This window comes from Canis lupus, chromosome X (assembly GCF_048164855.1).
Source record: "Canis lupus baileyi chromosome X, mCanLup2.hap1, whole genome shotgun sequence".
NCBI lineage: Eukaryota > Metazoa > Chordata > Mammalia > Carnivora > Canidae > Canis > Canis lupus.
Genome location: NC_132876.1, coordinates 58,185,413 through 58,211,013, shown reverse-complemented (window position 1 = coordinate 58,211,013; position 25,601 = coordinate 58,185,413). Strand labels below are relative to the sequence as shown.

At 37.4% G+C, this 25,601-nt stretch overlaps 1 long non-coding RNA gene across 1 annotated transcript; it reads left to right on the top strand.

Moving 5' to 3' along the window:
• Positions 1-208: 208 nt before the first annotated feature.
• LOC140628802 (uncharacterized) lies at positions 209-19,424 on the top strand. Its single transcript, XR_012026758.1, has 4 exons — positions 209-422; positions 1,854-1,937; positions 2,715-2,849; positions 18,793-19,424. It is a non-coding gene; the product is annotated as an uncharacterized lncRNA (long non-coding RNA).
• Positions 19,425-25,601: the final 6,177 nt, after the last annotated feature.

The following is a 25,601-nucleotide window of genomic DNA, read 5'->3' as shown; positions in this document are numbered from 1 at the left end:
ATTTTTGAAGCTAGAGAATCTGGTTTATGATCCCCATGTCCAAATTTTAGATAGGGCTCTTTTCATCACATCAGTTATATAATACTTGTTTGCCTGCCAGATAAAGAGACCTGGACCAATGAAATTAAGTCCACTATGGAAGGAAAGGTAGCCCCTTTAAGGTCTGTTGTATGGAATGGTCAGAAACCCCTGATTCTAACTACTATGACATCAGGGATCAAATATCACAGGGACTAGCTATAGACACAAGTAAATCTTTCTTTTCAAGCTTCACGGAAATCACACTTTCAAGAGTCATGATTTTCTTTTTTTGTTTTGTTGTGGTTTTTTGTTTTATTTTAAAGAAGATTTCAAAAACAAAGCAGAAAAGGAGAGCCCAAAGACAAAAGAAAGATATTTAAACAACAGAGGAGAAATACTGGGTCTGTGTAATTTTTCCTAATTGTATCAACCTGTCTTTCCAAATACCTAATCTTGTCTCATCTCTAACATTATCGATCCAGGATCCTCCACTCTCCAGAGGTAGTTGTGGACATAAGCTGAAACTTAGGAATGAGTCATGGTGTGTATTTCACATATTACTTAATCTTTATTATTTTTTTAAATCAGAAAGAGCAATGTTTTATAGTCTGCAACAAATTGCCCTATGTCAAAATATCTCTATCAAAGTAGCAATGTAAAAATATCCTTGATTGCAATATGGCCCAATCAAAATGGCCATGTCTCAATGTTATATGCCCACCCATAACCAGTGTGGCTATAAGAATAAGCTCTGTGTAGATCTGGTGTGGATCCACTGTTAAAGTGATAAAATGCCGATTTCTTGTTTCAGTGTCCATAATTACTACAACTTACTTTTATACTAATGCCCTCACTCAAAGTATACTTTAAGTATCAAGTATTTACCAATTGATTTGTATGTATTAGCTTACCTCCAAAACGTTCTGCAGTATACCATGACAATTTGATGCTGCAACTCTCTATATTCAGTCTAAGTATTATGTGTCTGTGTTACTTTTGTCAACTGTGTTTTCTCTGTGTATGTTTTCCAACTAAGACAATTGGAAGGGGGATTTATATTTAATGCTTTTGGCTAAAAAGGTCCCTTAATACTTAGAATGGCAGCTAAAAAGAATCTTCCATTTGCATTTTCCCTTCAGTAAGTCATTCTCCATCACTGATAGATGATAGATAGATGATGATGATAGATGATAGATAGATAGATAGATGATAGAAATGTGAGACAGATTTTCTTTTTTTTTTCAAAGATTTTATTTATTTATTCATAGAGACGCAGAGAGAGAGAGAGGCAGAGACACAGGCAGAGGGAGAAGCAGGCTCCATGCAAAGAGCCCGACGTGGGACTCGATCCAGGGTCTCCAGGATCACGCCCTGGGCTGCAGGCGGCACCAAACCGCTGCGCCACCAGGGCTGCCCTGAGACAGATTTTCTAAGTTATCAGTATAAGTAAGCATTTGCCTTTTAGCAATACTTTGCCATTTTTAAGAATCAAGCCTGGAGATTTTTATTATTATTTTATTATTATTATTTTATTATTATTGTTATTAAATTTTGATTTGCCAATATATAGTATAACACCCACTGCTCATCCCATCAAGTGCTCTCCTCAGTGCCTGTCACCCAGTTACCCCATTCCCCCAGTAGCCTCCCCTTCCACTACCCTTTGTTCGTTTCCCAGAGTTAGGAGTCTCTCATGTTTTGTCACCCTCTCTAATTTATCTTGAAATTTAAATATTTAGCAATGTAGAATCAATGTGGGCTATGGTGTTTCAAATTTCCTTAAACTCATGGCTAAACCTTTCCTTACTCCCTTAAAAAAAATCTATGTGCAGAACAGCTGGAGCTCATCCCATCAGAGTATCCTTTCTGGAAGTCCTGTATCTCCACCACCAAAGTTCTTTGGAAGAAAATTACATGTAAGTTCTCTTAAAAGGACAGTTAAAGGGATCCCTGGGTGGCGCAGCGGTTTGGCGCCTGCCTTTGGCCCAGGGCGCGATCCTGGAGACCCGGGATCGAATCCCACATTGGGCTCCTGGTGCATGGAGCCTGCTTCTCCCTCTGCCTATGTCTCTGCCTCTCTCTCTTTCTCTCTCTGTGACTATCATAAATAAATAAAAATTAAAAAAAAAAGGACAGTTAAAGCTTGTAAATACTGAAAAAGAAACCAAACTCAATCTTATTTAGAAGGAATTTTAGTAGACAGTTTATTGTATTTATTTTTCAGTAGGAGGTGGGGTTGCAGAGAAGAAGAAGCCAGAGATAACAATGTTTCTAACCATAAATATTACATAGCTAAATGTATTTATGGCAGATAACTCTTTGACACATTTCCTGAGAAAAAGTCAGCACTAACCAAATTAATCTGTAACATTTTTTAAATTGTATTTCCTTCATTTATCTAAATATCAAAGTAATTTTTCAAACATTCTAAGGAAGAATAGAAAATATTTCCTAACAAAGACCCTAGTTTTAGTGAGAAATTGAATAAAAGGAGAATGGTTTTCTTTTTTTTATGAGGATGCCATTTTTTAATTATATCTGTTATATCAATATAATGTGAATTCTGGATGATTTCATTTATTTGCTTCCTGTAGAATATAGTAACAATCCATTTTACTGTAACACTTAACACTATGTATTTTATTTTTAAATTATCCTGAAATATTTCATATTGATTTTTTCATTTAAAATAGCTTTATGATTCATGAAACTAAAGAGGACAATCCTTACATTTATCCATCTTATAACTGCAATGGCTCTCTGGAAACAGCTAAACCTAAAGCAAATTATGGGAACAACTATTCTTCACATGTTTGAAGCCACTCTTGGTATGTACCATACATTTCAGTTCTATATGTGGTTATCATCACCATAATTCAAGTAAAAGTAACACAATAAACACTAAGACTTTGCTATAGCAAAATGATATGAAGATATCAGTTGAGATGAAGATGGAAAACTTATCTTATACGACTTGCTACTACTATTATTTCATTTGTAAAATGACATTAGGATATATGAGTCAAAGGTATAGTATATTGAATGCTCCATATGTATGAATATACTTTGTTTATAAAGTATTTGAAGTATTATATACATAAGCTATATATGAGTCATATAAGAAATATAAGTAAAAATAGTCTGTGTAATACTTTATATGTGTTAAGGTACTATATATGCATATATATTTTATTTAAAGTTGCAATTTTTAGAAAGGAGATTTTTTTTTAATTTTTTAATTTATTTATGATAGTCACAGAGAGAGAGAGGCAGAGACATAGGCAGAGGGAGAAGCAGGCTCCATGCACCGGGAGCCCGATGTGGGATTCGATCCTGGGTCTCCAGGATCGCGCCCTGGGCCAAAGGCAGGCGCTAAACCACTGCGCCACCCAGGGATCCCCTAGAAAGGAGATTTGATATCAAAGGAAGACTGGTTAAATGCCATGAGACTAATTCAGAGGTCAGAATGGTCTTATGTTATTACAATCATTAACTTATCATAATTTAGCAAGGCAATTGTTATTTCATGTTTTAGTATACTTTAATACATTAAATGGTACATTACTCAAGCTAATACTGAACACTAGGTAATTTCTGATCTTTAGTTACAAAACATATTAAAAATTGAAATTAAGGGCAGCCCGGGTGGCTCAGTGGTTTAGAACCCAGGGTGTGATCCTGGAGACCCAGGATCGGGTCCCCTGTCAGGCTCCCTGCATGGGGACTGCTTCTCCCTCTGCCTCTGTCTCTGCCTCTCTCTCTCTCTCTCTCTCTCTGTATCTCTCATGAATAAATAAAATCTTTAAAAAATTGAAATTGAGTGCAAACTGTGTTTCTCTGTACAAGTAGAAACAGCAATCAGAAAAAAATAGTGAAATGGATCATCACCTAAAAGTTATCTCTATAATTTTTTTGAAATGCAATAAATTATAGAAAAAATGGAACTAATTCACCAAAACTTAAAAACTTGTGTTTGTTCACATATTGATGTTTTTTGAGGAGGCATTTTTAGTTACGTTGACCACATGACAAAATAACCTTCCTCAAAAATCTGACTGGGGGGAGTGACATCACCAAGAGAGTAATATAGGTCTTTCCTGACTTCAATCCCCCTCACAAGAAGAACAACTAATGATTATTCATAAACAAGACACCATTGAGAGAATCCTATAGCATAGGAATGAAGTTTAAGCACCCTCCTGCACCATGGAGACTAAAACAGCCTGCATTAGAAAGGTAAGAGAAGTAGCTACACAGGGACCACATTGACCCTCCTCCAGGCCAGCACAGCACAACACAAAGAGGTCTTCCCTGAGTCTCCAGTTTCTCCAGTGGAAAATAAGATGCCAAGGGGACAATTAGGTTTTCCAGAATTCTGGGGCCTCCTGATGTGGTCTCACCCCATGGAGACTACAGTGGAATCTGCACATATCAACTACTGGCGATCTTTTAGAGAGAAGGTAGGGGGCTTGCAACAACTGGTACACAAATGTTGAAAAACAGAGTTCATATCTGCAGTGCCCCAATAGTAATCCCAACTAGCAATTCTACTAGTTGGAGGTACCCTTTGATTAGAGACCTTGTTGAGATGAAGATCTGCCTGATTTGGGTCCTCAAAAGAGTTTTGCAGACTTTAGTGTCTGGTTTGCCCATTTCCAGGCAAACCCCCAAATGGGGAGAGTGTCTTTTGGCTACATCTGGCCATAGGGTCTGGCAAGAGCATATGGAAGCTATATAGACCAACAATGCTCTTGCTGAGATGCACATGGAGCCGATCTCCCCCAGAACAAAACCAGTACCAGGCATGGAGTATTCCCCCACTTTGCCTACACAGTGGGATTAATTTATAGCCAAGACAGGGAGATTAATTTATAGCTCCCAGCTCCTCCAAACTGGAAAGCCTGTTTGTGAAAAGGGTAACATGCCTGGAGGGCCCCTGTTTATTCTGCCCAAACAAAGAAACTGAGACATTTTTCCACCCACTGTAGAGAGTATTTCCTAACCCCATTTCAACAGAATGGCTGGCAATAAGACCCTGAAGCTGTGTAACCCAGCAATGCTCAGGCTGAGAGATAGACAGGCAGAGCCAACAGAGAGCAGAACAAAACCAGTGGCCTTGTGTGGCCAGGGAACTTGGGGCATGTCTTGCCTTGAGGTAAGACAACAAAGAGCTTTATAAACTTGAGAACTGCTTCTTTATATACCCTAGTGGTAGGTCCCACCTGCACCTGGAAAAAGAAACTAATTCATAGCCCCTCTCATTTATAAATATAGCCTTCAGTCTTCCTAACAAGGCCTAACCAGAACATATGGGAAGCTGTGTAGCCTCTCCAATATCTTGCTCACAGTGGCACTTGAACAGTGAGCACAGCCTATAGCTTTCCCCATCTGTAGAGCAAAACTAGTGGCTTCACCTGGTCAGGGAATTCAGTCACATATTTGCATGATTAGGGTCCCCAAACAATGAGCCCAGGCCCTGGGTTCCAATATGCTGCCCTGCAAAGGCAGGGAAGCTAATCCATAGTCTCATTTACTACTAAATATTGTACCCAGGCTCAACCATCCAGTAAGCCTAACCAGATATTCAGGGCACCCCCAGAGCCCATGCTACAGCTTCATATGAGCAGGAAACCAAGCCAGAAACCCTATCTGTTATCAGTATCACATCCCCTCTATATCTGACGTCAAACATTGAATGATTGCCTCACCCAAAATATACTCTAATAGCAGGTCCCACCTGCTCAAGAACACTACCAGAAGACAACCCAGAAACCCAAACTGCACTGAATGGTGAAAATCTGTCTCCACCAAAGCAAACTTATAAAGCCTGGAAGAAAAGCTCAATTACTCAAATGTACAGATACCAATGTAAGGAATCAAAGACAATGAAAACTCAGGTAAATATGTCACCACTAGAAGAAACTAACAAGGCTCCAATAATTTACCCTAAAGAAATAAATATTTATGAACTGTTAAAGAATTCAGAATAATTATCTTAAAGAAGATTAGCAACTAAAAAGCATAGAGACAATGAAAAAAAATTAGGAAAACAAGAAATGAGCAAAATAGGAAATTCAACAAATAGAAACCATAAAAAACCAAAAATCCCATAGTAGAAATATACAATTACTAAGGGGTGCCTGGGTGGCTCAGTCAGTTGAGTATCTGACTCATAGTTTTGGCTCAGGTTATGACCTTAGTGTCATTAGATTGAGCCCCACATCATGCTCCATGCTCATCACAGAGTCTGCTTGACATTCTTTCCCCTCCCTCTCTCCCCCCACCCCCCAGTAGTGCTCTATCTCTCTAAAATTAATATATATATACAATAACTGAAATTAATTCAATAGAGAACTTCAAAAGCAGGCTCAACCATGCAGAAGAAAGAATCACTGACTTAAGGATAGGACAATAATATTGGCAAATTGAGTTTAAATACAATATTAAAACAAAATAAAAACATCAACAACAACAACAAAGGATAGGACATTAGAAATCATTTCATCAGAGGAGCAAGAATTTTTTAAAATAATGACAAAGAGTGGAAAAAAGCCTACAGGACTTATTCAACACAATAGAAACATACAATATTCACTTTATGGGAATTACAGAAGGATAAGACAAAAAAAGAAAAGAACAGAGAGCATATTTAAAGCAATAATCACTGAAAACTTTCTGAACTTGGAGAAAGAAACAGACATCCAGATCCGTGAGGCCCAAAAGATCCCAAACAGATTAAACGTGAATAGAGCTACATTGAAACACATTATAATCATCAAAAGTCAAAGACAAACAAAAAGAATTTTAAAAGCAAGAAGAGGAGAAGCTACATAAAGAATATTTCCATAAGACTATGGATAGATTCCTCAACAGAGACATTTCAGGCCATGAAACAATGGAATTACACATTTAAAATATTCAAAGAAAAAACCTATCAACCAATCATACTATACCTGGCAAAGCTGTCCTCAAAAATGAAGGACAGATAAAGATTTTCCCAAGCTTACAGAAGGTGAAGAATTTCATCACGAATAGATCCTCCTAATAAGAAATGCTCAAAGTAGTTATTTGAGTGAAAGTAAAATGATGCTAATTTAAATCATGAACTAGAACTTAATGTAACATTCACTCAATGGTAAACATTTAGTCAAAATTAGATTCTGTAACTTGGTAATAGTGGTCCATAATTCACTTACACTTCTAGTTGAAAATTAAAGCAAATGAATGTAGTAAAACTGTTACTACAATAATCCATTATTACTTATGCATTAAAAAATAAGTAAAGTATAATAGCAATAACCTAAAATGTAAATGAGAGGAAAAGTAAAAGTGTAAAGTTTAGGAATGATATTGAAGTTAAGTTACTATTGGATTAAAAATATGATTTTATAATTTAAGATAGTTTATGTAAGCCTCATAGTACCATAAGAGAAAAAACTACAGCAATTACACAAAATAACATGATAAAGAAGTCAAATCATACTGATACAAAATGCATCAAAACATACACAAAAATGACAGCAGGATAAGAAACAAAAAACAATGAATCTACAAAATACCAGAAAAGAATTAACAGAATGGCAACAGTAAGTCCTTACCCATAAACAATACTTTAAATATAAATTAAATTCTCCAATCAAAAGACATAGAATGGATAAATGGCTAAAAATCAAGATCCAACAATAGGTTTCCTACAAGAGACTCACATTAGCCTTCAAAACACACATAGACTGAGAATGATGGGATAGAAGAAGACATTTCAAGCATACCATAAAAAAAAAATCAGTGGTAGTTATATCCACAAAATAGGCTTTAAGTAAAAAGTGATAAAAAGAGAAAAAGACTGTTATCACACAATGATGAGTCAACCCATCAAAAAATATAACAATTGTAAATATTTATGTGCCAAACATTGGAGCACTTAAATATATAAAGTGAAAACTAACAGAGCTAAAAGGGGAAATTAACAGAAATACAAGTGGGATTTATCCCCGGGATGCAAGGCTGGTTCAACACTCGTAAAGCAATCAATGTGATGGATCATATCAGAAAGAGAAAAAACAAGAACCATATGATCCCTTCAATAGATGCAGAGAAAGCATTTGACAAAATACAGCATCCATTCCTGATCAAAACTCTTCAGAGTGTAGGGATAGAGGGAACATTCCTCAGCATCTTAAAAGCCATCTACGAAAAGCCCACAGCAAATATCCTTCTCAATGGGGAAGCACTGGGAGCCTTTCCCCTAAGATAAGGAACAAGACAGGGATGTCCACTCTCACCACTGCTATTCAACATAGTACTAGAAGTCGTAGCCTCAGTAATCAGACAACAAAAACAAATAAAAGGCATTCAAATTGGCAAAGAAGTCAAACTCTCCCTCTTTGCTGATGACATGATACTCTACATAGAAAATCCAAAAGATTCCACCCCAGGATTTCTAGAACTCATACAGTAATTTGGCAGTGTGGCAGGGTATGAAATCAATGCCCAGAAGTCAGTGGCATTTCTATACACTAACAATGAGACCGAAGAAAGAGAAATTAAGGAGTCAATCCCATTGACAATTGCACCCAAAAGCATAAGATACCGAGGAATAAGCCTAACCAAAGAGGTAAAGGATCTATACCCTACAAACTATAGAGCACTTCTGAAAGAAATTGAGGAAGACACAAGAGATGGAAAAACATTCCATGCTCATGGATTGGAAGAATTAATACTGTGAAAATGTCCATGTTACCAAGGGCAATTTACACGTTTAATGCAATCCCTATCAAAATACCATGGACTTTCTTCAGAGAGTTGGAACAAATTATTTTAAGATTTGTGTGGAATCAGAAAAGACCCTGAATAGCCAGGGGAATATGAAAAAGAAAACCATAGCTGGGGGCATCAAAATGCCAGATTTTAGGTTGTACTGCAAAGCTGTGGTCATCAAGACAGTGTGGTACTGGCACAAAAACACACATACATCAATGGAACAGAATAGAGAATCCAGAAGTGGACCCTCAACTTCATGGTCAACTAATATTCGACAAAGGAGGAAAGACTATCCACTGGAAAAAAGGCAGTCTCTTCAATAAATGGTGCTGGGAAAATTGGACATCCACATGCAGAAGAATGAAACTAGACCACTCTCTTGCACCATACACAAAGTTAAACTCAAAATGGATGAAAGATCTAAATGTGAGACAAGATTCCATCAAAATCCTAGAGAAGAACATAGGCAACACCCTTTTTGAACTTGGCCACAGTAACTTCTTGGAAGATACATCCATGAAGGCAAGAGAAACAAAAGCAAAAATGAACTATTGGGACTTCATCAAGATAAGAAGCTTTTGCACAGCAAAGGATACAGTCAACAAAACTCAAAGACAACCTACAGAATGGGAGAAGATAGTTGCAAATGACGTATCAGATAAAGGGCTAGTGTCCAAGATCTATAAAGAACTTCTTAAACTCAACACCAAAGAAACAAACAATCCAATCCTGAAATGGGCAAAAGACATGAACAGAAATCTCACAGAGGAAGACATAGACATGGCCAACAAGCACATGAGAAAACGCTCTGCATCACTTGCCATCAGGGAAATACAAATCAAAACCACAATGAGATACCACCTGACACCAGTGAGAATGGGGAAAATTCACAAGACAGGAAACAACAAATGTTGGAGAGGATGCGGAGAAAGGGGAACCCTCTTACACTGTTGGTGGGAATGTGAGGTGGTACAGCCACTCTGGAAAACTGTGTGGAGGTTCCTCCAAGAGTTAAATATAGACCTGCCCTATGACCCAGCAATTGCACTGCTGGGAACTTACCCCAAAGATTCAGATGCAATGAAATGCCAGGCAGGACACATGCACCCTGATGTTTCTAGCAGCAATGTCCACAATAGCCAAACTGTGGAAGGAGCCTTGGGGTCCATCGAAAGATGAATGGATAAAGAAGATGTGGTCTATGTATACAATGGAATTTTACTCAGCCATTAGAAACGACAAGTACCCACCATTTGCTTCGAGGTGGATGGAACTGGAGTGTATTATGCTGAGTCAAATAAGTCAATCAGAGAAGGACAAACATTATATGGTCTCATTCATTGGGGGAATATAAAAAATAGTGAAAGGGAATAAAGGGAAAGGAGAGAAAAAGAGTGGGAAATATCAGAGAGGGTGAGAGAACATGAGAGAGTCCTAACTCTGGGAAACGAACAAGGGGTGGTAGAAAGGGAGGTGGGCAGGGGGTGGGGGTGACGGGCACTGAGGGGAGCCCTTGATGGGATGAGCACTGGGTGTTATTATATATGTTGGCAAATTGAACACCAATAAAAAATAAATTTGTAAAAAGCAAAACAAAACAAAAACAGAAATACAACAATAGTTAATGACATAATATCCCATTCTGAAAAATAGATTATTGAGACAGAAACTCAATTACGAAACAATGGATTTGAACAACCCTGTAGACCAAATGGACCTAACAGATATATGCAGAACATTCTGTTCAATAACAACAGTATACACATTCTCAAAGGCATATAGATCATTTTCTAAAAGAGATCATATATTAGGTCACAGAATAAGTCTCATCAAATTCAAGAGGACTGAGTTCAGATCAAGTATTTTCACTTACCACAATAGAATGAAACTAGAAATCAATAATAAGAAAAAAACTGGAAAATTCACAAATAAAATGAAATTGAACAACACTCTCTTGAAAAATCAATAGATCAAAGAAGAAATTAAAGAAGAAATAAATATAAAATTCTTCAGAAAAATGAAAATGGAAACCTAAAATACTAGACTTATGGCTTTCAGCAAAAACAGGTCTAAGAGGAATCTTCATTACAACAAATGCCTAAATTTTTAAAAAAGCAAGAAAGAGGAGGGTGGGGCAAGATGGTGGAAGAGTAGGATTCCTCAACTCACCTGGTCCCACCAACTTACCTAGATACCTTTCAAAGCATCCTGAACACCTACAAATTCGACCTGAGATTTAAAGACAGAACAGCCAGAACTCTACAGAGAGAAAAGTTTTTGCTGCTAGCAAAGTAGGAAGGCGGAAAAATAAATAAATTAATTAAAAAGAATCAAGTTGGGGAGGGGCACTGTGAGGAACCAGGCTAAAGCTGAGCACCCAGAGCCTCCTGGACAGGAAAACCCAGTCCTGGAGAAGAGGGAAATTTAAAAATTCATGCTGGATTTTTCCCAGCCAGAAAAGTGCTTAGCAGGGAAATGTGGCAGCCTCTCAGGAGGGGCAGTGAAGCCTCCAGATTCCCTGAGTCACTATTAGAGGAGGTGCACCCAGGGGAAAGCACAAAGTGGATCGCAGACTGATCTTGATAAGGGGCTGGAGTGGGCAACCCGAGGCATTTGGGAAAAGCCAGTAGGATAGGCAGCCAGATGCAGGCAGAGGTGCAGCTTCAGGAGCCCCCATGCTTTCAGGAGCTGCCACGCCCCCCAGGAGCCTGATTCCAGCAGCATAGGGCCCTGGATACCAGGGCCCTCAAGCGGACAAAGCCAGGGATCCTACATTCCCCCAGGGACAGGTGGATATGGGGAGGCCCCAGGAGAGTGATAACTCTCCTGCTACTGGGCAACCCACAAGTTGTGCAGATCAGTGAACCCCAGCCAGCCCCAGGAACATCTATGCCAATGCGGACTGGGAGACTGCATTGGTTACTAGCAGGGAGCTGACTCCAGAACTGGAGACCTGGCTGCCGCCATTGTTGTTTTCCTCATTTTTCACCTTGTGCCTGGGAGGGGTGGGGCAACCAGGGAACAAAGGACTCCCAAGATAAACAGTACACAATGAGCATGGCACCTGTCAGGGGACGGGGCATCTTCGCCAAGGCACACACACCTGAGGATCAGCACAGCAGACCCCTCCCACAGAGGACCAGCTAGAAGGACAGGGGAAGCAAGTTCTTGACCAAGCAGCACTGGAAAGCTACAGAACCAAGGGAAAATCAAGGGAATATATTGTATAGAACTAGAGTCTATGTAGTCCACCCCATTTTATTAATTTTTGTTTTTTTCCCTTTGTCCATTACAATTTGTTTTCATATCAGACTAAAATTTTCCAGTATTTTGTCTCTTTCCCACCTTAACTGCAATATTTTACCAGCTATTCATTTTTAAGTTTCTTCCTTTTTGACTTTAATATTTCTACAATTACAGATCTTAGATATATTTTTCAATTCTGGATTCCCTTCAACATATTCAACTTAATTTTGGGAGATATACAAGATATGTGTTTTTGTTCTGTTTTCTTTGTTTGTTTGTTTGTTTTGTTTTCTCAGCCCTTTTTTGTTCTACAATGGTGGAAGTTAATACCTTCTAAAACAGGACCAGCATGCACCCAGAAACAAGTGGAATATCATACTGGTTCATTCTGTGAGACTATATTCTCTCTTCATTCCATTCTTCTCCCCTTTTTATCTTGTTTATGTTTTGGTGGTCAATGTTGTGGATTTCTACAAGTATTGCTGGTTTATATAAATTTGAGATTGAGTATCTTCTAACATACAGAACTTAATACACACAGAACCAAGAGGATCAACCTCTAGGACCCCTCAAGTAGACTACATTCTCTACTTCCACTACCACTTCTTCACCACCATCTCCCACTCTCCCTTTTTTTCTATTTTTTTCTCTTTTTCCTCTTTGCTTTTCTTTTTTCTTTTTCTTTTTCTCTTTTTAGGATTTTTGACCTTTTATTTTTTACTACTTTTTTAAAATTTGTTTTTTCACTTTAGTAGTCCTTTTGTTTTATTTTTTCTGATCCTAGTTTCATTTTCTGCTCTCTGACCTTGTCAGAATCATCTAGGGTGAAATTGACTTAGGTCATGGTTGATATTCTTGACTCAGCCCACTAAGACAGCCACTCTGCACTGAACAAAATGACTCCAAGGAAGAATTCACCAGAAAAGAAAATCAGAAACAACACTCTACTAGAGTTACAGAATATGGATTTCAATCTGATGTCAGAAGGCCAGTTTAGAAGCACAACTATAAAGCTAGTGGTGGCTCTGGAAAAAAGCGTAAATGACTCTAAAGACTTCTTTACTGCAGAATTTAGATCTAATCAGGCTGAAATTAAAAATCAATTAAATGAGATGCAATCCAAACTGGAGGTACTAATGGCTAGGATTAATGAGGTAGAAGAAAGAGTGAGTGACATAGAAGACAAGTTGATAGAAAGGAAGGAAGTTGAGGAAAAAAAGAAAAACAATTAAAAGACCATGAGGAAAGGTTAAGGGAAATAAATGAGAGCCTGAGAAGGAAGAATCTCCATATAATTGGGGTTCCAGAAGAGGCCAAGAGGGAGAGAGGGCCAGAATGTAGATTTGAAATTCTCATAGCTGATAACCTCCCTAAGTTGGGGAGGGGAACAGGCATTCATATCCAGGAGATAGAGAGGTCCCCACCAAATCAATAAAAACCATTCAACAACTGGACATTTAATAATGAAACTTGCAAATTCCACAGACAAAGAAAAAAACCTTAAAGCAGCAAGAGACAAGAGATTCTTAACTTATATGAGGAGAAATATCAGATTAACAATAGACTTCTCCACAGAGACATAGCAGGCCAGAAAGGCCTGGCAGGATATATTCAGGGTACTAAATAAGAATAACATGCAGCCAAGAATACTTTATTCTTAAAGGTTGTCACTCAGAATATGAGAGAAAAGAACTTCCAAGATAGGCAGAAACTGAAAGAATATGTGACCACCAAACCAGTTCTGCAGGAAATATTAAGGGGGAACCTGTAAAAGAAAGAGGAAGCCCAAAGAAATAATCCACAGAACAGGGACTGAATTGCTATTAGGATGACAATAAATCCATATCTTTCAAAAGTAACTTTGAATGTGAATGGGCTAAATGATTCTGTCAAATGATGCAGGATATTGGCCGGATAAAAAAGCAAGACCCATGTATTTGTTATATACAAGAGACCCATTTTAGACCAAAGGACATCTCCAGCCTGAAAATGAAAGGTTGGAGAAACACTTACCATTCAAATGGTCCTCAGAAGAAAGCTGGGGTAGCAATCCTCATATCAGATAAATTAAAGATTACCACAAAGACTGTAGTAAGAGATGAAGAGGGACACTATATCATACTTAAAGGATCAATCCAAGAAGAAGGCCTAACATTCATGAATATTTATCCCCCTAATATGGGAACTGCTAAGTATATCAATCAATTCAAAACCAAAGATATACTTAGATAATAACACTAATAGTAAGAAACTTCAACACAGCACTTTCTGCAAATGACAGATATTCTAAGCACATCACCAAAGAAACAAGGGCTTTAAATGGCACACTAGACTAGATGGATTTCACAGATATTTACAGAACTTTCCATCCAAAGTAAACTGAATACACATTCTTCTCAAGGGCACATGGAACTTTCTCCAGAATAGACCACATACTGGGTCACATATCAGGTCTCAACTGATACCAAAATATTGGGATAGTCCCCTGCATATTCTCAGATCACAATATTTTGAAATTAGAACTCAATCACAAGAAAAAATTTGGAAGAAATTCAAACACGTGGAGGTTAAAGACCATCCTGCTGAAAGATGAATGGCCAACCAGTAAATTAGAAAAGAATTAAAAAGATTCATGGAAACTAAGGGAAATAAAGATACAACCATTCAGAATCTTTGGGATACAGCAAAAGCAGTGTTGAAGGGAAATACATTGCAATACAAGCATACCTCACAAAACTGGACAAACTCAAAGACACAAGCTAACCTTGCACCTAAAGGAGCTGCAGAAGGAACAGCAAATAGATCCTACACCCAGCAGAAGAGAGTTAATAAAGATTTGAGCAGAACTCAATGAAATAGAGACCAGAAGAACTGTGGAACAGATCAACAAAACCAGGAGTCGGTTCTTGAAAGAATTGATAAGATAGATAAGCCATTAACCAGCCTTATTAAAAACAAAAGACCCAAATAAATAAAATCAGGAATGAAAGACAAGAGACCTCAACTAATACCAAGGAAATACAAATGATTTTTAAAATGTATTATGAAAAAAAATAAAAAATAAATAAAAACGTATTATGAGCAGCTCTAAGCAAAAAACAAACAAACAAACAAAAAAACAGTCAATCTAGAAGAAATGGAAAATGGATGCATTTCTGGAAAACCACAAACTACCAAAACTGGAACAGGACGAAATAGAAAACCTGAACAGGCCAATAACCAGGGAGGAAATTGAAGCTGTCATCGAAAACCTCCCAAGACACAAAAGTCCAGGACCAGATGGCTTCCCAGGGGAATTCCATCAAACATATAAAGAAGAAATAATACCTATTCTACTAAAGCTGTTTTGAAGGATAGAAAGGTAGGGAATATTTGCAAACTTGTTTTATGAGGCCGGCATCAACTTTACACCAAAATCAGACAAAAACCCCTCCAAAAAGGAGAATTATAGACCAATATCACTGATAAACATAGACGTAAAAATTCTCAGCCAATAGGATCCAACAGTACATTAAGAAGATTATTCACCATGATCAAGTGGGATTTATCCCTGAGGTGCAAGGCTGCTTCAACACTCGTAAAACAACCAACGTGATAGATCATATCAATAGGAGAAAAAACAAGAACATATGATCCTCTCAGTAGATGCAGAGAAAGCATTTGACAAAATACATCTTCCATTCTTGATCAAAACTCTTCAGAATGTAGGGATAGAGGGAACATTCCTCAGCATCTTAAAAGCTGTCTACGAAAAGCCCACAGCTTTATCATTCTCAATGGGGAAACACTGGGAGCCTTTCCCCTACGATCAGGAACGAGACAGGGATGTCCACTCTCACCACTGCTATTCAACATAGTACTAGAAGTCCTAGCCTCAGCAATCAGGCAACAAAAAGAAATAAAAGGCATTCAAATTTGCAAAGAAGTTAAACTTTCCCTCTTGGCCGATGACATGATACTGTACATGGAAAACCTAAAAGACTCCACCTTAAGATTGCAAGAACTCATACAGCCATTTAGCAGTGTGACAGGATACAAAATCAATGCCCAGAAGTCAGTTGCACTTCTATACACTAACAATGAGACTGAAGAAAGAAAAATTAAGGCATCAAACCCATTTATAATTCTACTCAAAAGCATAAGATACCTACGGATAAACCTAACCAAAGAGGTAAAGGATCTATACACTAAAAACTAGGGAATGCTTCTGAAAGAAATTGAGAAAGACACAAAGAGGTAGAAAACATTCCATGCTCATGGATTGGAAAAATTAATATTGTGAAAATGTCTATGCTACGAGGCAATTCACACGTTCAATGCAATCCCTATCAAAATACCTTGGATTTTCTTCAGAGAGTTGGAACCAATAATTTTAAGATGTGGAATCAGAAAAGACCTTGAATAGCCAGGGGAATATTGAAAAAGAAAACCATATCTGGGGGCATCACAATGGCCAATTTCAGGTTTTACTGCAAAGCTGTGGTTATCAAGGCAGTGTGGTACTGGCACAAAAACAGACACAGATCAATAGAACAGAATAGAGAACCCAGAAATGGGCCCTCAACTTTATGGCCAACTAATATTCAACAAAGCAGGAAAGATTATCTACTGGAAAAAAGACAGTCTCTTCAGTAAATTGTGCTGGGAAAATTGGATATCCACATGCAGAAGAATGAAACTAGACCATTCTCTTACACCATACACAAAGATAAACTCAAAATGGATGAAAGATCTAAATGTGAGACAAGACTGCATCAAAATCCTAGAGGAGAATATAGGCAATACCCTTTTTGATCTTGGCCAAAGCAACTTCTTGGAAGATACATCCATAAAGGCAAGGGAAACAAAAGCAAGAATGAATTATTGGGACTTAATCAGGATAAAAAGCTTCTGCACAACAAAAGAAACAGTAACAAAACTGAAAAACAACCTACAGAATGGGAGAAGATATTTGCAAATGACCTATCAGATAAAGGGCTAGTATCCAAGATCTATAAAGAACTTATTAAACTCAACCTCAAAAAAACAAACAATCCAATAATGAAATGGGCAAAAGACATGAACAGAAATTTCACTAGAGAAGACATAGAAATGGCCAATAAGCACAGGAGAAAATGCTCCACATCGCTGGCCATCAGGGAAATACAAATACAAACCATAATGAGATACCACCTCGCATCAGTGAGAATGGTGACAATTAACAAACCAGGAAACCACAAATGTTGGAGAGGATGTGGAGAAAGGGGAACCCTCTTGCACTGTTGGTGGGAATGTGAGGTGGTACAGCCACTCTGGAAAACTGTGTGGAGGTTCCTCAAAGAGTTAAAAATAGACCTGCCCTATGACCCAGCAATTGCACTTCTGGGGATTTACCCCAAAGATACAGATGCAGTGAAAGACCGAGACACCTGCAACCCAATGTTTCTAGCAGCAATGTCCACAATTCCCAAACTGTTGAAGGAGCCTTGATGTCCAACCAAAGATGAATGGATAAAGAAGATGTGGTATATGTATACAATGGAATATTACTCAGCCATTAGAAACGACAAATACCCACCATTTGCTTCGACATGGATGGAACTGGAGGGTATTATGCTGAGTGAAGTTAGTAAATGGAGAAGGACAAACATTATATGGTCTCATTCATTCAGGGAATATAAGAAATAGTGAAAGGGACTATATATTATTATATTATTATTAAAAATGGAGAAGGTGATCAGTACAATGTTTTTCAATTAAAATAGAGAACTGTCATAATAAAGTCCTACAGTATTTATACATTCTCAAATCTATTTTTTAAAGATTTATTTATTTATTTAAGAAATATAGAGTGCTGGATATGTTTGTGAACATTGACGAACCGAGGGATAGAATCCTCTAGTAGACGTCCCACTGAGTGTGGAGCCCAATGTGTGCCTCTTTCTCATGACCCATGAGATCATAAGCCAAAGTCAAGAATGGGTCACTCAATTGAATGAGCCATCCAGGAATTTCTCAAATCTATTTTTAAATGACATTTTAAAATGCTCATGAACACGTGTTCTCTGGCTCCCTGCGATAGAAAAGTACATCTGTGAGTGGAGAATTTTGATCTTCCAGAAGTAACATGTCAACAGTACTCAAATAAAATTTCTTTAAAAAGTAACATGTTATGCAGAGAAAATGAATTCGTGTCATGAACTCCTATCATATAACAATTCTCTAGCAGTGACAAAAGTCTGGTTAGTATGACATAAATTATGTTGCTATAATAACATATAATGTGACAACACTAGTGATTTAATTTAACATTTATGCAATAATCATACAATGAAACCGGAATACTTTGTAAAAGCAATAAATTTAATTTTGCAGTTATACAGTATTGACATTCATCACTGTGCAAGACTGGAGTGTGAACGTTGGTAGTATAATTTTTTAAAAAAGAGATATTTGGGTTTTTATGTAAATTTGCTTCTGTAATGTTTATTTCTTACTTTAGTACAGAGATTCTGGATTGCATACTATTTAAAATTATCTGGAGCAATTTTATTACAAGTATATTATTTAGTGGTTGTTTAAAAGCAGTCAACAATTCATTTCCTAAAAGAAAATATTTATGTGTGTTGTTTTAAATCAGTAAAATTTATATAGGTGATTAAACAGGTTTTTAAAATGACTCAGGTATATATAATTAATTTTCTAGTACATAAGCATATCTAAACAAGAATAGAAATTTTATTAAATACCTTTTAATTATGTTTGATTTTTTTAACCTCCTTGCAGAGTTTTTCTACACCAGAAGTTCCAAAGTCAAGCTACATTCAAAAAGAAGCAACAAATTGGACACCCAAATTCTGAAGAGCCAGATATCCCTTATAGCATAGGACATGTGCAGATAAATCCAATTATTAAAAATTTCCTGCAGAAAAAATATATGTATGTGTGTATTACACACATGCATATGACCATCTCAAAAGCATATTCTGAAAACTTTAAGAAAACATTATGAGTATGATCCATGCTGTAAATTATACTTTATTTCTCTTTCTGTATTTATGCCATCAATTATTATCTCTTTATGCCTTTAGCTTTTTGTTCCTCCTACCCCATGACTACAGAGCAAAACTTTCATTTCCAATAACAACTTCATTAACTCAGCAGAGATGGCAAATATTTATCTCCAAAATTAAGCATAACACTTGCTTACTGATTTATGACATATATCTTTATAAAATGTTCAATTAAATGCATAGAAGGTTGGTTTCAAATTGCTTATAGATAATACTAAATACTTTTTAGTTACTGGATAAATCTAGAGAATTGCACCAAAACATCGGCAAACAAATAATGAATTTTATTTGAAATATGCAATTTGATTATAAACTAATACCTTAAAATAAACTAAGAATTGCTAAATGATTTCTGTAAACTGAGTGGAATGATTCCAAGGTCTACATTCCTCCTTTCCTCCTTTCCTTTCTTTCCGTATTCTTTCTTCTCCCTTTAATCCCTCCTTTCTCTAAAAGGCACTTATTTCATACCAACCATGTGCCAAGTACAGGTTAGTTGCTAAGGTGCAAAGATAAAGCTGAAAAAAATCACTTATTATTCAATGTGGTCAATTCAATGATAAAAATATATACAAGAAAGTAGGAAATCAAAGAAAAATTAACTTAACCTAGGGGCTAATTATGCTATTAATGGTGGAAAATAAGGCCATAAAGAAAGATGATGCTTGGGGTGCCAGGGTGGTTCAATTGGTTAAGCATCTGACTTCAGCTCAGGTCTTAATCTTAGAGTCCTGAGATAGAGCTCCGTGCCCAGCCCTGCCTTAAGTGCTGCGTCAGGCTCTGTGCTCAGTGGGGAGTCTGCTTCTCCCTCTCCCTCTGTTTCAACCCCCACTTGTACTCTTTTTCTCTCTCAAATAAATAAAGAAATTTTAAAAAGATGATGCCCAAGCTGTCATAAAAGGTAAATGAGAGTCAGTTTTATGAGATGAGGAAAAACAAAAATCAAGGAAGTAAAAAACAACATGGAATATGCAGAGGCTTTCAAGTACTGCTGAAGTGTAAAAGTGAGGAAGATAATAGAATAAGAGGTAAAATTGAAGATGTAGCTAACAACTAGTCCATGGAGACTTTCATATTCCTTGTTAAGGAGTTTAGACTAAATCTTACTAGTTATGGGGATTCATTGAAGGGTTTTTAAAAATCTTAATCAGATTTTATGTTTTAGACTGATCACTTTGATTGGCTGTATGAAGGATGGATTTGAAGGAGACAGAAATGAGAGACAGGGAACAATTTAGAAAGCAAAGATAAATGAGTACTATAATTGGAACAGTGAGAAAAAAGACTGAGAAGAAAGACAGATTGAAGCAACTTCTAGGAAGTAAATTGATAGGACCTGAAGCCTCATGAAATGTCACAGATGAGAGGAAGATGCTATTAGCATTGAAAAGACGTTGGCACTATTCATGGAGGTAGGTTTCTAATAGATCAACAGGCCAATGAGCAGCCAGGGTGGGGGCTGGAAGAATACGGGAAAGTTAATGCCACTATAAACCCATAGCCTCCACTAACCCATAACCTTGACCATTAACACTGCCCAGCCATCTGCCCATGAGAGAGGTCACTCTGCAACTCCCACAGTGATTATTGTATGCCTTTCCTTGAGCATTGATCAGCTCCCCACTCTTGCACCCCCATTCTCAGGAGATAACCTCAGTTTGTAACTTAAAAAGTAAATCAAGACAGAGATGGGAACTTCCAGATCTACAAATGGTCCTGCATTCACTCTCTTATTTCAAAATGTCTCACACACCATCTAAGGGCAACACTATTACCTGCTCTCTGAATCCCATCCTCCCCAGATTTTACCTGGACCTTGCTGCATCAATTATCTTCCTTTTCTCCAAGGTATCCTCAACCCGTCCCTCTACTGGTTCAATATCTTCAGCTGAAACATGCTAAACTGTAGAAAAAGAAAATGAAAATCCCTCCATAGAAACTGACACTGTGCCTCAGACCTCTATCCAAGTGCCCAGGCTACTGTCCTTTGAAATTCATCCCTGCATTTGCCTGGAGGCTATGCTTCCTCCAGGCTGCTCCCAGCTTATGCCATAGAGAAAGAGGAACATTAATGTGAGCACATTTCTAAGAGTTATGGGACTCCTCTGATGGCTGATTTTGGTTTGAGGACTCCCTAATGACTTTCTGAACCTTCGTTAGACTGCACAGGAGTCTAGGACACTTCTTCCCAAATTTTCATCCTTCTCTCCTTCACTCAGGGTAAGACTCTCAGACTTTCCCAAATCCCTTTCCATTGTGTCTCAACATTGTTGTTTTGTTGTTCACTCTAATAAAAAATATGCAGAGTCTAATCTCATCCTGATGTTTGCTTCTGGGAGGGCCTAGTTAAACATTTCTTCAACACCATTTTCTCTAGCAACTTCTCTGTTCACCTTCACAGTTAAGATTCTGGAATTGGTTGTCTTTACTCCTTTCATTTCTCTCTCTCTGCCTCATCCTTAAATTCACATCAATTTGGATTCAATACCTACCATTCTATCCAAACTGCTCTTACTAAGGTTGTAAATTACCTCCGTGTCACAAAATCTATGATTTCTAATCTTTTATTTTACTGGCCATCAGCATTCATCACTAATGACCCTCCTTGAAACATTTTCTTCTTTTGATTTTGTAAAACTATGTTCTCCTCATTTTATACCTAACTCTTTTCTCCTTCTCAGCTTCTTGTGCTGCCTTCTCCCCTTACTCCATTCACTATTAGAGTTAGGCCTTTTTTTTTCTTCTAACCCTGTTCATTCTCCATAGGCATTTGATTTGACTCTATTGTTTTAATTATCTACAATAACTCTCAATTCTATATCTGCAGTTTAGACATCTTCCTGACCTTCCCATGTAGCCATTTGCCTATTGGACCTCTCCCCTTGGATATCTCAAAAGCATTGAAAATTCAATATTTCTAAAAGTGAACTCATCTGTCAAGTTGCTTGTATTAGTTTCCTATGGTTATGGTAACAAATTACCAGGAACACAGTTGGCTTATAACATATATTTATTATATTGCAATTCTACAGGTCATAAATCTAGCATGAGTCTCACTGTGTTAAAATAAAGGTATGACATGGTTTTATGCCTTCTTCATTAGAGGAGAATCCTTTTCTTTTCCTTTTCCATCTTCTAGAGGCTATCCACATCCCTTGGCTCATGGCCCTCAACGAAGCCAGCAGTGGTGGTTGAGTCTTCATATTGCATCACTCCAAACTCGTTTTCTGCCTCCCTCTTTTAAGAATTACATTGGGCCCACCCATATAAATCCAGGGTAATATCCCTAACTTGAAATCAGTTGATTAACAATCTTCATTCCATCTGCAACCTTAATTCTCCTTTACTATTTAAGATAACATTCACAGATTCCAGGGATTGACATGGACATTCTTGGGGAAAAGGCGTTATTCTACTTATTGCGTTGTTTAAGCCAGAAACTTGAGAATCATATTTACTTCTTAATCTCTTTAGTATTCTGTGTCTTTTAGGGTCCCATATGAGTGCAATAAAAACACCTGAATCCAGTAGCTTCAACAAATGAGTTTATCTCTTATAACATGAAGTCCTGAGCTCAGCAGCTTAGTTCTGGTGCAGAATATTTCAAGAATATCATCTTTCTAGTCCACACTTCTTTTTAAAAATATTTTATTTATTTGGGAGACCTGGATGGCTCGATGTTTGAGCGTCTGCCTTTGGCACAGGGCGTGATCCCGGAGTCCTGGGATTGAGTCCACATCGGTCTTCCTGCACGAGGCCTGCTTCTCTCATGGCATGAGAGAGACACAGAGAGAGAGGCAGAGACACAGGCAGAGGGAGAAGTTCCAATATTGGGGGAGGAAGAATCCAGCATACTGCTTTTGGCAATTACTCCACTCTCTTGTATAAGGGAGTAAGATCTGATTAGGCCTCTTTTGTAGAGGTGATGGGATCATATAGTTACTCCTTAAGCTTTTGAAGAGTAAATGAAGTGGACCTCCCTCATTCCCTAATTACTCAGTCTATCTCAGTCTGTCTATCTCCATTATTCTCCCTACTATTCCAGCAACTCTTTTCCTTTTTGCCCCTTCTCTACCTGGCCAACGTTGTATGTCAGCCTTTCCTACAGAAAGCCGTACAGAAATGATTATGTCCTAAGACTCCTTTGGGTTTTCCAGATTCCGTGGTCTCCAGTGTTGAATGTAGTATCTGTTCAGATTTCATGGATGGAGTGGGGATGCTTAAAGTGTAAGTTTCAGTAAGGCTAGCTGTTTTTTAGAGTATCTAAAACCAAACACATTTATCTACCAAAACTATTATAGTAAGAGAGCAATTGCCCTCTCATAGATTTAAGATACATCATAAAATGTCCTATACTAACTTTTCAATATTTGTCCTTGCTATTCAGCCATCTCTCTTCAATCCTCTGGGGAAAATGTGAGGGAGGTGAAGAAGTAGGGGGAACATCTCATTTCACTTGCTACCAAACCCTGACCCTTACTACTTTCTAAGTATATCTCTTATATGTTTCTTTTTCCACCTTTTTCTCTATGCACTCTGTCCTAGTTTAAGACAGAACTATCTTTCCCATGGACTATCATAACAAATTCCTAATTAGACTCTCTATGCCTATACTTCTCTCTATCCAATCCTTCTGCCACAGTACAGCCAGAATAATATTTTTAAATGCTAATCTTGTTGTTTCTCTCTTAAAAACCCTTCAGTATCTTCCAATTATCCTAAAATAAAGCTTCAAACATTACTATGATTTACAAGGCCCTCCAAAACTTCAAGACCTAGAGTCTCTATTTCTCTACTGTGTATGTATATATGTATGTATCTATCATCTATCATCTATCCATCTGTATCTATCAACTGTGTGTTAGTGTATAATATTTATAAAATACTTAATATGATGTAAGCACTAAGATGTTTTATACACATTATTTTATAATGTCCTTGCAAAGTTTCTATGAAATAGATATTATTTTTCCTGATTTACAAACAAGGAAATTGAGGCTTCAAGTAGTTCAGTAACTTCTTCAAGTCCCCACAATTAGTATCAGAGCCAAGATTCAAACACAACCAGCTTGACTCCAAAGTATTTGACTACCACAGTATATTCTTTTCCTTTTCCAGTTTCTTTATACATCACTATCCATCTTGCTCTCTGCTCTAATCATACTGGGCTTTCAGTTTCTCTTTTAGGACTTTTATACATTTAGTTCCCTATACATCCATAACCTAATCATAAATAAGTCCCTGGCATTCAGATACTTATTCTGTGGAAAATGTGGCCATTCCAGAAAGAAGCCTTTAAGTTAAGCTGACCCTGAAAGAGTGCCTGAAAAGTTGAAAGTTTTGTATGAAATGCCACATAGTCCTGAACAGGAACAGGCTTCAGGTTGTTGAATGCTTCATATTGTTGTGTAGGACCAAACCCTGGGTGGTAGAACTTCTGTAGGTATTTAATACAACATAAGAGCAGGCTTTATCTGGCTTTTAGGGGTCTAAATAGGAATATATATTGAGTGTTCAGTATTGGTCTCTTCATGATGAGGCCAAAATAAGAACTAGTCTAGGTAGTTAAAGATTTTGTCTATATGTAGTGTGGAGTTCCCAAGTTGTTGGAAGTTTCTACTGTAAGTGCTAGAGTTAGAGCAGGAAAGACCCAGAATGGTTAAAGGTATAGTCTATACACAAGAGATGATATAGCATAGTGGTTAAGAGCCTAGACAGCTCTGTAGTCACCTTGCTACATTAAAATCCTAGCTTCTTCACTTACTAGTTATAGGATATTGAGTGAGTGATTTATCCTTTATGTTTTTGACCCCCCCAGGAACAAATAACACATTTGAACCTACAATATGCTTGATTATACCTTCCTTAGCTGACTCTTTCCAATCCTAACTATTCCTCTGGTGTATGCCATTGTACTTCCTGATATAACTACCTAATAGTGAAATTGTGATAAGATCTGTTTTGTTGACTACTGTACCTCACAGTGACAAAGGAAATTTGTTTTTAATTGCTTCTGACTAGGCACAAGTATGATTTTTGTTTATCTTCCTGACACTGCCAAGCAATACAAATAAGTCCTTAAAGCCTTTGCCCTTCATGACTAAAAAAGACAAAAAAAAAAAAACATAGATAACAGTTTAAGAGGGTAAGTACCTCCATGAATATGTTCACTTCAGCCAGAGATAATTTTTTTAATAAACTCACAAGGAATAAAATAACCCACTTTACATTAATATATATTTATTGAAGTTTTATTTTCCAAAATATAGTATAACACTGAGTGCACATCCTGTCAGGTGCCCTCCTCAGTGCCCATAACCCAGTCACCCCCATTCCCCTGCCGGCCTCCCCTTCCAATACCTCTTGTTCATTTCCCAGAGTTAGGAGTCTCTCGTGTTGTGTCACCCACTCTAATTTTTTCCCACTCATTTTCCCTCCTTTCCCCTATAATCCCTTTCACTACTTATTATATTCCACGTATGAGTGAATCCATATGATGATTGTCCTTCTCCAATTGGCTTA